This window comes from Copadichromis virginalis, linkage group LG5 (assembly GCF_057382275.1).
Source record: "Copadichromis virginalis isolate Kocher_CV1m ecotype Utaka linkage group LG5, C_Virginalis_male_GT1.1, whole genome shotgun sequence".
Classification (NCBI taxonomy): domain Eukaryota; kingdom Metazoa; phylum Chordata; class Actinopteri; order Cichliformes; family Cichlidae; genus Copadichromis; species Copadichromis virginalis.
In genome coordinates this window covers 41,435,832-41,447,131 of record NC_140622.1, presented here as the reverse complement: position 1 = coordinate 41,447,131, position 11,300 = coordinate 41,435,832, and the positions used below count along the sequence as shown (strand labels likewise).

Genomic DNA, 11,300 nt, shown 5'->3' with positions numbered 1-11,300 from the left:
TCGCACAAGCTGAATGCTTTTTATGTTGTTGCAGAGATTAGATGCATTAATGTGTCGCTCTCATGTTCACACTACGTGGCTTCACACGAGCACACAGAGCTTCAACAACAAGAGATAAGGTAGCCTGCCATCCTATACTTGATGGACGTGTCCTTGAGGAAGCTGCAGGAGAAAACAGCGGAGACAGAAGTGTTGTCAAAACGAGAGAAATGAATTTTACTTTGAAGTCTTAAATACTGCTGAAATGTGGAGACAGATCCCATTCAGAAATACAAAGTAGGGCTGGGCTGTATCATACCGTTCACGGTAATACTGGTACAATGTTCGGCAACGACAAGAAAATGAAACATGGCGATAGAATATGGGTAAAACGCGCATGCGCAGTGCCTTTGTTTTCATACGCACATGGCGAAAAAGGCACAGCGGCGACGGAGAATGAGAAGGTCGACAAGCGCGTACGCTAAGTTGGATATGATACAGAGAAGATTAGCATGGCCCCTGCGCAAGGATGACACGCAAATTTGAGAATGACAAGGGCGAAAGCGGATCGTTGAATGAAACCAGAACTGGTTTGTAAAAATGCTGCAGCTTCACTGGTGTGGAACTGGTTTAGCTTTCGTCCGTCAGATACACAACAAAGCACTATTTTTGGTAGCGCATGCTAGCGGGCCGTCGTTATTACCGTGTTGTTTGGAAAATACGGCGCACTTAAAATCAATCCTTTGATTTTTCTGAAAGTCGACAGAGCCCCTTATAATCCCGTGTGCCTTATGTATGAACTCTGGTTGTGTTTACTGACCTCGAAACGAGTTTATGTGCACGGCGCTCGAAAATCTGTCAAATGTTTCAGTACGACTTTGCTGAGCTACGAAGCCGCACCGCTTGATGGATTGTCGGAGCATTACGGCTACCGTAGGCGGAGCCTCGCGGAGTGATACGTGCTGTGCTTCAGCATAATAAAGTTACCGTGTTGTGTGTGTATAACCTCTTTTTAAGTTTTGTGGATGTTATACATGGTTATGCTGAGGATGTGCATCTCTTTCTAAGCCCGTGCAACACTGTTAACTCAGGAGTGGTAAAGAAACAATATGAAACAAGTGTTTCAGCAGGCTGTCGCACACACCTCTGTTTTCGACCACATTATGCACGTGTCACTTAGCCCCACGTAGCTAGTGTGTGTGTCCTGGATGCAGTCCTCTAGGGGAGGTCTTTTCATTTTGTCAGCTGAAGGTGTCGCAGCAGTTCAAATGGATTCAATCCAATTTTATTTATACAGCGAAATCACAGCAACAACAACAAGGTGCTTTATATTGTAAGGTAGACCCTGCAATAATGCATACAGAGAAAAACCCAGCAATCATATGACCCCCTATGAGCACTCTGGCAACAGTGGGAAGGAAAAACTCCCTTTTAACAGGAAGAAACGAGTTAATATTTTATTTATCCTTGGCTGGGAAATTGCTGTAAATAGCTCAAAGAGCCAGGTCCTGTACATGTTCCTGATGATACGGAGAATGAGCTCAGTGTTTGATCATCATAAGTTGAACATGTCCTCTCAGCACAGCAGTAATACACAGTGTCTGTACTACATTAGTGTAAGCAAGGAACACTCATTATTGGATCTTTTCCACCACTACATGCGCTCCAAATACTGCAGAGGTGTGTGGTGTAGGTGTATAAATAGCCCTGTATTTTCTTGGGAGACATGCATGCATCCTGGCCACCCCACCCTAAAACTCCCTGTCTGCATCACCGCCTCCTGCCACATCTTAACGTGGTTAGACATCGCTTTCCAAAAGGCGGGGCTCCTGTTTGCAGCTGGATCACTTTTTGTTCTTCCAAAATTAAGTGAAAGTGCATTGAAGTCGTGCAGTTGCTTCATTTTATGTCTTACTGGTAACACAAAACTGTTACACATCACTGCACAGGTTTCACACAGGAGGTCCCACACTTCTATGTTAGGCGTAAATGCTTTGAAGCAGCTTCTCTTACCTTCTGCTTGGTATTATGGATCTGCATAAACTGTTTACTGCAAGGGGAGTGAAGTGGAAACCAGACTGTAGCAACGCCTCTGCTGAAGCAGAGAGAGCAGAGAGGACGACTGAGAAGGCAAACACAATCAGTGCCTCAGCGTAAACACAAGGGAAGCAGACCGCAAACATGACACGAGGTTAAATGTCAGGTGATATTTCAGGCGATGCAAGACATGAACATATGGCACGCAGTATGAAGGGGGGCAGGTGGGCATGAAAGCCTTACATCAAATGCTGCATGAGATTCATTTTCAGTAAAAGCACATCCAGGAAGAGACACATAAGCATAAGAAGGCACAGAACATTTATAAATATGATGTTTTTATTAAGAAAACAAGATTAAAAACAGGCTCCTATGATGGTCGCAGGGATCCTTGAACATGCAATAAATAAAGATATAGGAGACAGACTGACGTCTTACTAAGGAAACAGGGCTTTATTTATGGAAACATGACAAACACAAGACTCATCTGCCAGCCTCCTCTCAGGGGGCAGGAACAGGCTGTAACAATCAGAGGTCTGATAGCACATCAGGCCCAGGTGGACCTCGTCCGCTAATTACACTCAGATCAGATCAGAAGCCGTTAAAGGACACACACACAGCCAGACACAAAAACCAACAGCTGAGAACGAGGAACAGCTGAAACCAATCAAGAGAATTAGGACGGACGTGCAGGAAATCCGTGAACACGACGCCACAGAAACCATCTACCAGCGTAACAGAGACAAGACTGAGAGAGACAGAGACAGGACGCTCCGGAGGACAAACAAGTGAGACAGGAAGCTCTGGAGGACAAACAGGTGAGAAGGGGGAGGAGCTCCGGAGGACAAACAGGTGAGAAAGGGGAGGAGCTCCGGAGGACAAACAGGTGAGACAGGAAGCTCTGGAGGACAAACAGGTGAGACAGGGGAGGAGCTCCAGAGGACAAACAGGTGAGACAGGAAGCTCTGGAGGACAAACAGGTGAGACAGGGGAGGAGCTCCAGAGGACAAACAGGTGAGACCGGAAGCTCTGGAGGACAAACAGGTGAGACAGGGGAGGAGCTCCGGAGGACAAACAGGTGAGAAAGGGGAGGAGCTCCGGAGGACAAAGAGGTGAGACAGGGGAGGAGCTTCGGAGGACAAACAGGTGAGACAGGAAGCTCTGGAGGACAAACAGGTGAGACAGGGGAGGAGCTCCGGAGGACAAACAGGTGAGACAGGGGAGGAGCTCCGGAGGACAAACAGGTGAGACAGGGGAGGAGCTCCGGAGGACAAACAGGTGAGACAGGAAGCTCTGGAGGACAAACAGGTGAGAAGGGGGAGGAGCTCCGGAGGACAAACAGGTGAGAAAGGGGAGGAGCTCCGGAGGACAAACAGGTGAGACAGGGGAGGAGCTCCGGAGGACAAACAGGTGAGACAGGAAGCTCTGGAGGACAAACAGGTGAGAAAGGGGAGGAGCTCCGGAGGACAAACAGGTGAGAAGGGGAGGAGCTCCGGAGGACAAACAGGTGAGACAGGGGAGGAGCTCCGGAGGACAAACAGGTGAGACAGGGGAGGAGCTCCGGAGAACAAAGAGGTGAGAAAGGGGAAGAGCTCCGGAGGACAAACAGGTGAGACAGGGGAGGAGCTCCGGAGAACAAACAGGTGAGAAAGGGGAGGAGCTCCAGAGGACAAACAGGTGAGAAAGGGGAGGAGCTCCGGAGGACAAACAGGTGAGACAGGGGAGGAGCTCCGGAGGACAAACAGGTGAGACAGGGGAGGAGCTCCGGAAGAACCAGAACTTGAATATATTAACTAAGGAGTCAAAACTCACTGCTCTACAAGATTAAGAAAAATCCAAATAAAATTTAGTGTCCACTGAAGCATAACTCATAGAAGACGAAGAAAGAGGGTCAAAACTTGACATTCCACCTTTAAGGCTGGTGCTTTACATAATAACAGGTAACAATAAAAGGCAGCAGCAGCTTGTTTTGAGCAGTTCAAATATAGAAAGGAACCAAAATGAGGAACCCCGCTGCTTCTCTCTGCATGTCATCAGACAGTCATTCACCGTTCTTCACCACAGCTGCTAAACGGCCTCTTTGTGTTGCTTCAGTTTGTACGTGTGATTGCTGTGCTGCAGTGTTCAACCTCCTTCAGCATGCAGGAGTCACCGTATCTCTGCTTAAGAGCAACGGGCAACTTCTGGAGCTGAAAACTGAAGCCAATACCTGCGATCCCTCTGCAGGGAGTCAGTCCAGTAAACATGTTTGACTCCTCATCCAAAAACGGTCCTGCAGAACTACGCTGAGTGCAGTTTCTCTCTAACTCATCCTGCTGGTTAATGAAGTCACAGATCTGGGCGCATTAATTGACAGATGTTGATGACTGGAGTACATGACTCTGAGTCATTACTCCGGACCTCTTCATTCCATTGGTGCCCTTTGGAGCATCTTTAATGGATACTCTGACTGACATATTGACTTGCTGTGTGGGACATCCCAGAAGTTGATGTTCAGTTTCTTATGTTTTATTCCGTCAATTCTATTTATGCAGCACATTTAAAAAATACAGGTTAACCAAAAAAGTAATTTAGAAAAGTTGAAACATATGAATAACCATGAGAAAATTCAAACCAAGCAAAAAACAGTAATGATAAAAATGTCTTTTTATTCATATAACCACAAATCACAGCAACAGTGAGCCAAAGGTGCTCTGTACTCACCTGCAATGATACAGAGAATCAACAATCAGACAACAGTGGGACGTATTAAATCTTTGTATTCTTTACAGCCAAAAAAGACAAAGCTCAAAGTGGTCAAACTCAAAAGATGATCTTTAATTTTACAATATGGAGACTCAGCAGACACACAGACACGTCAGCCAAAGTCTGAAGCAAAACAGGAAGCTTAGTTATTTCTATACTTCATCTAGACGTCACACACACTTTAGGTTTCGATCAAAGACTCTGCTTCGTTTCACTTTCTGGCTGCAGCTCCTATTTTTGCAAAAGCATGTAGTTTCCTGTCAGTACTTTTAACTCAAACTCAAAGCTGGCCCTCTCTTATACACAGAGATGGGCAGTAACGCGTTACTGTAATCCGATTACTTTTTCAAGTAACGAGTAAAGTAAGGGATTACTATTGCAAAAACAGTAATTAGATTACCGTTACTTTCCCGTAGTAACGCTGCGTTGCTGCGTTACTAAAACCGTGATTTTTTGCGAGAATGTCTCATGACAGTGACGTAAGCGAGTGCGCCGTTCGTGACAACAGCTGTGTGCAGATCAACAATGGATCACATATCGAGTGCAGAGAGAGTATGAGCGTGCAGCGTTTAAAGCGTGGAAGTACTGACCTTACTTTGAGTTTGATTCCATAAAAAGTGACAAAAACATTAGTGTCCGCTGTGCGTGGGAAGAAAACTTCTTTTTACAGCGAAAAAACCCCTAAACTTCCAACAAGCACCGAGTAGCTACGACGTGATGGGAAACTCACAGAGAAACTCGCGGATTCTTCCACTGACCGCGGCACACCTGCACCAGGGTAAACCTCCGCCTACCCCACTCCTGCTTTACAGGTGAAAATAGAGCAACAGGACCGCTGAGTCTGTGACTTTATTTATTGTCTGCTGTGTTTTACTTGCATCTATTTGAAAGACTGAGTGTAAACACAAAAAATATTTTATTTTATGTGCTGGAATGTGCAGAAAACAGGTTTCAATGTTAAACTAATTTCTTCCAGTCAGAGAATGTTGCATATAATTAAATCTTTGCTTGATGCATAAAGTTAAAAGATTAAAACTAATAAAACAAGTTAAAAAAAGAGACTTTTCCATTTGATTACATTTTGTATGATGATTATGTAGAAAAAGTAGAATTGGGCTGAAAGATCTATCACTTTATCACCTCTTCAGGTTGTAAATCCTGTTTTTAAAAAGTAACTAAGTAATTAATTACTTTCGAAAATAAGTAATCAGTAAAGTAACGGGATTACTTTTTCAAGTAACTTGACCAACACTGCTTATACATAAAACAATATAATCAGCAGATAAGCTTTCAGATTATATATTTAAATCCCAACAGAAGGAAAAACTCCTCAGACAGAACCAGGCTCAGGGAGGGGGCGGAGCATCTGCTGTGACCAGCTGGGGGTGAGAGGAGGGAGATGGGACAAAGACAGGCTGTGGAAGAGCGCCATATAATTACATTATATAAATAAATGAAAAAATAAAATAAATATTTTGTTATATATAACATAAGAACAATAAAAGGAGTAAAAAAAATATAAACACAGAAAATCTAAAAAGCTTCAATCATCAGTTCATCCTTTCACCTATAAAAGGTAACTTATGGCTACAAATAAGCAGCCCTGCAGGGATCAAACCGCTAACATACGCTTTCATACTGTTGATGTTCAAAGGCCCCGCCCCCTCATGATCACAGGTTCAACATGAAAAATTAGCACCGCAGGTGGACCCAGGCACAGGTGTGGGGATGGAAAAGCTCACGTAGTGCCTGCACAGACCTGCGTGGGGTTTCTGATGGGTTTGCAGCTATGACGTACATGCAGTGTAAATGTATACAGTGTATATGTGTGTATATATACACTATGTGTATACACTGTGTGTAATGTCTATATGTTATATCAGGGAACAATGATTTATGACTTATTTGTGCAACTTTTCTGATTATAATATATTTTTATGTTACTTTTACTGTATTATTGAATCGAAACAGTCACCCTGTAAATGTAATAAATATACATCTGACGTCACCTACAGCTGTGCAGAAACCTGGTAGGTGGAGCCTGATGGTGTTTGGTTAAACTTTGCTTCTGTCAAACGATGTGGAGGTCAGTGTGCAGGCAGCAGCTTTGACCTCTCGCAGCAACACACCAGCTAATGTCAGGCGCTGACCCCTCACACATCCACGCACGGTGTCTGTAACCTTTGACTTCTGCTATTATAGACCAGTTCAAACACGATGCTTTATATGACAGACGTGTGCAAACTCAGTGAGGATTAAGATCCTGCCCTGAGCTCCGAGCCCACGTGATGCTGGTTGTTTCAGCCAGTGTTGTAAAAACCAGCTGTGCATGCATCTGTGTGTCTGACAAGCAAACACACTCCTCCACACTACCACCAGCAGCATCTGTTGCTATGCTACCACAAGTCAGCCGAGGGTGTGCTGTGGGTTGAAGTCAGTGCAGAAATTACACCGCAGGTTACACCGATGGAACCGAATCCTCCTTCACTGCATTCATACAGTGTGAACAAAGGAAACGACAGCGCCGAGTGCTCTGCGCAGAAACACAAGCTGGAGAAAGCAGTCGCATCGATGTCAGGACGAGAGAGTCTGAATCTTTCCAGCAGCAGATTAGCTCAGTTATCAGGCTGATTCAGAGTAAATGATCTGCATTTGTCTCAGCGAGGTATTCGATGTAAGCTGACTTGAACGGCCGATAATCCAGCTTTAAATCAAGTTTAGCAGCTTCCTGCAGGTTGGCCTCGTCTGCTGACGTGGCGAAAAAAAACGGCAGCTGCAGTTTGTGCTTTTTAATACATCGAAGCATCCAACGGTGAACAGCGACACAAACGGACTCACAGAAAGGAGGAGTTAACGGCGCACACAGGCCCCGCTGCCGCCGCCGGTGGAATTCAGCCTATTGTTGCATACCAATCCAATCAGCACCAGTTCGGCCCCATCCATCACACTCAACACTATCAGTCTAGTCATTAGCGGTGCTGCTGAACCGTACGGCAGTTTCTGTTAACCCAAATGAGATGTCTGCAGTGCTGCCTCGCTGTTTTCTTCCCCGCCGGCTTTTTGAGCTATGCCTTCATTGCCTGCTGGAGTTGTTTTTCCTCAAACGAGGGGATGTGGAGAATTTACTGGCAGTGCCGCTCGGAGCGGAGAGGGACCTGGATGATGAGTTCACACTGATTACAGCTGATCTCATTCAGTTTTCTCTGTATCTGCCCTTTGTATATTTGAGCTGATTTCTCAGTTCGTCACTCAGACGGATCACCCTGCATTCCTTTTATTTAGATTTAATTAAACATTCATGTTCACCAGAGTCCAACACCCACTGGGCTTCCATCAAGCGGCAACAACATCAGCTGGAAATTAAAGTCTGAGCTGAAGTTCCTTAAAGAGCAATAATACCACCGAGGGTTTCCGACTCCAACGCAAAAGCCTCGACTCTCATCAAATACTGAGTCAGTACATTCAGTCAACAACTTATAAAGATCTGAAAAACTAACTTTGCTCCTCTTGGGCAATTTGCTAGCAGCCATTTAGAAAATAGCCTTTCTCTTAAACAAATATTAGGCCTTTCATTCAGACGTTGGACTCCATTCACACAGTTAGCCGTGCTTTCAGCTAGCGGTTTCCTAATTATACGTCTGGCTGCGTACCCGGTGCGTTTTTTGGAGCAGACTCAGAAGAGACCAAACTTAGGAGTAAGAAAAATGAGTCGTTTATTATTAATCCAAAATCAAGGAAAAAATGAACAGGGGCAAAAACTACAACGGGTGAAAACTAGACTGTGATCACTATGACAAAAGAACACAATTCAGAGCAGAAGCATGAGGGAAAAACATGAAACAATACCACATAAAGTCAAAATGCCAGGTCACAGAGCTCCTGAAGTTATTACTAACAGCTTCAAGCTCTGCTCGTATCTGACACAATCACATAGCAGTTTCACTAACTCTGTTTGGAGCTAAATTATCTGAATTTCAGGAGCGTTGTTCTGGTTTTCATGCCCCGCCCTCCCTCCTGTTTTCAATTCTTTCACTTCCTCTCTTCTCATTGGTACATGGGGATCCACCAGTTCCTTCTCCAAACCGCAGCTTAGGTCATGTTCAAGTTATTCGCCTTTAACTACCAAAGAACGCTGTCAAACCTAAAATGAGTGAAACACTGGTTATGCTAACTGCTACCAGGTTCAGCAATGTTAGCTAACACTTTAAACAGTTTACCTTCTGCCAGTTTCTGCCTGTGTGTACTTTGAGCTGCTATAAGGAACAATTTCAAATCAGTCTCAGTTTTATGAAACTATTTAGACACAAACTGAGTCACAGGACGTTTTTCCTTCCCACTGTCGCCGACTACTTGATGTAAACGTAAAGCTTGAGCGACTGCTGTTGGTGCTGTACAAATAAATTAAATCACTATTTATTTCTTTAGATTGACTTTTTCTCATTATCCAATCAATTATTTATTCATTGACTTTGGCTTTTCCAGCTGTTACCTTTCAGCTTACACCTGTTCAGGTGTCCACGTGCACAAATATGACCCGGGTTATATACTCTATGGGACTTCCAGGTAAAGATGCACGACTAATCCACACGGCCGGCGTCTGAGTGCACGAATCATTTTAATATTTCTTTTACAACAGGAAACACAAAAATCTGGAGGGGTGAAAACGAGCACAGAAAACATGATGGAAATGTTCACCGTGCAGGTGATCGGCCTGGTTTCTCATCACGCATCGGTGCACTAATGTGTGATAAATGCTTCCCAGAGCAGCTTTTTGTTTAAATATTCAAACACACATAAATAACGGGTAAGGTTCAGGGATGAAATGTAGGATTGTCCGACGGGTTTATGCAGAACTCAGCAAACAACCTTAAAATCACTGATTTGTCTCTGCTGTCGTCCACGCTTCTCTTCCAGCTCATAAACGGAGCTGCAGAAACATTAAACCGGCCGCGCCGGGGCTGAAAAACACTGAGTCGGTTTAAAGTCGGAGACGATCCGTTAACTGCCACTCACGCTGAGCGGTTTCTGCATATTTTCTCTGCGGTGTGAAGTCTCAGAGTGATGTTTATCCACTTACTGCCTTCACTCATCCTTCAGCTGAACACTAACCTTTTGTGTCTGAGTACGCCTCATCAGCACTCTGCATGAGCGTTAGCCTTTCAGCACACAAGTGGATTCCCCAGGGCTCGCTGCCATTTACAGTTTATACATTAGCTTCATTTTCTCGCTCTGCGCATAAAAAAATCACAACGATGAGCGATTTGTGGTTTCTGGGAAATCAACACATTTCGTGTCACCTGCTGTCGCAGCATCCAGTTCCTCTTTCTCTTCGTCTCTCCGGGGTGTCATTTCAACCCTCATAAAATCCAAACTTATTTATTTCTTCTCCTCCCAGTTTCCCAGTACCATAAAGCTTTGTCTTTTCTAAGTGCGCCGCCTCCTCCTCGTGCCAAAGACTGAAACCTGCTGATTTCTTCCGGCAGACGTTAACCGTCACTGTCGACGTTCCTGTTCATTTTCCAACGTTCCACATCGATTCCTCCTCCAGATGTTTCTCCTGCTGATGGAGGAGGCCTACAGTACTGTAAAGACACAAACTGTATTCACACACAGAACATGCAATCAAACACAAAATCACACAAATATACTGTAGAGCCCCTGCAGGAGCTCAGTGTACAATAACGGCACTGTGCTATAATGTCATACAGTGAATATGCATTAAAGCACAAACCCGTATTTATGAAAACACAATGTGTGTTATGTTATAATGAGGCGCAGACAGAGTTAGATAAGCTGTGCACAGTGGTTCGCTCTCCACTCAGAACCTACAGCTGATGGAGACGTTTGAATGCAGCGCGTCCTGCTGTCGTTTCAGGTCAATGATCGTTCTTCTAATCCTGTCGTCAGATGTGTCTCACACACTCGGGTGAGGGGAGGAGCTACACATGCAGTGATGGCGTGCTGGGTGGAGACTCTGAGCCTGAGTAGTGGACACCAGAAGTGAAGGGACCAATCAAAGTGAAGGAGGAGTCCCGTTTACCTCGGTTAGCCTGTGGGACAGACAGGTGTGAGGTCACTGGATGACAAACCTCCTCACCCTGCAGCTACTGCTCTGAGCTGCTAGGTGCTTCCTAGGTGCCATGTTTCATGTCCAACCAGGAGGAGCCCACAGGGAAGACCCAGGTTGTCTCTGAGTGGAGAGAGGCAGGTCACACAGATGCATGACCAACCCCACAGTGTGCGGTCCCAGCAGGCTGCTAGTCACAGGCTGCCCTTCTCTCAGCCTAGCTCTGTCGGAGGTTTCTTCCTGTTGAAAGGGAGATTGTTGGCTGACTGCTGGAGTTCTGAGTTCTTCATCTATAAATACTCAAAGTTGGCACATGGTCCTAATTTGGGGTTTTTTCCTCCTTGAAGAGCTACAGGTGGCTGTAGCTCAGCTAGAGCAGGTCATCCAAGCAGCAGGTTGTGGATATGTGTGACTGTCAGGTGGAAAGCACAGAAAAGCGTGTTTGTATGAACGGTGAATGTGGCATGTTGAG

At 45.0% G+C, this 11,300-nt stretch overlaps 1 pseudogene; it reads left to right on the top strand.

Annotated features, from left to right (window-relative positions):
- Positions 1–451: 451 nt before the first annotated feature.
- Positions 452–528, top strand: LOC146710412 (U6 spliceosomal RNA; annotated as a pseudogene).
- Positions 529–11,300: the final 10,772 nt, after the last annotated feature.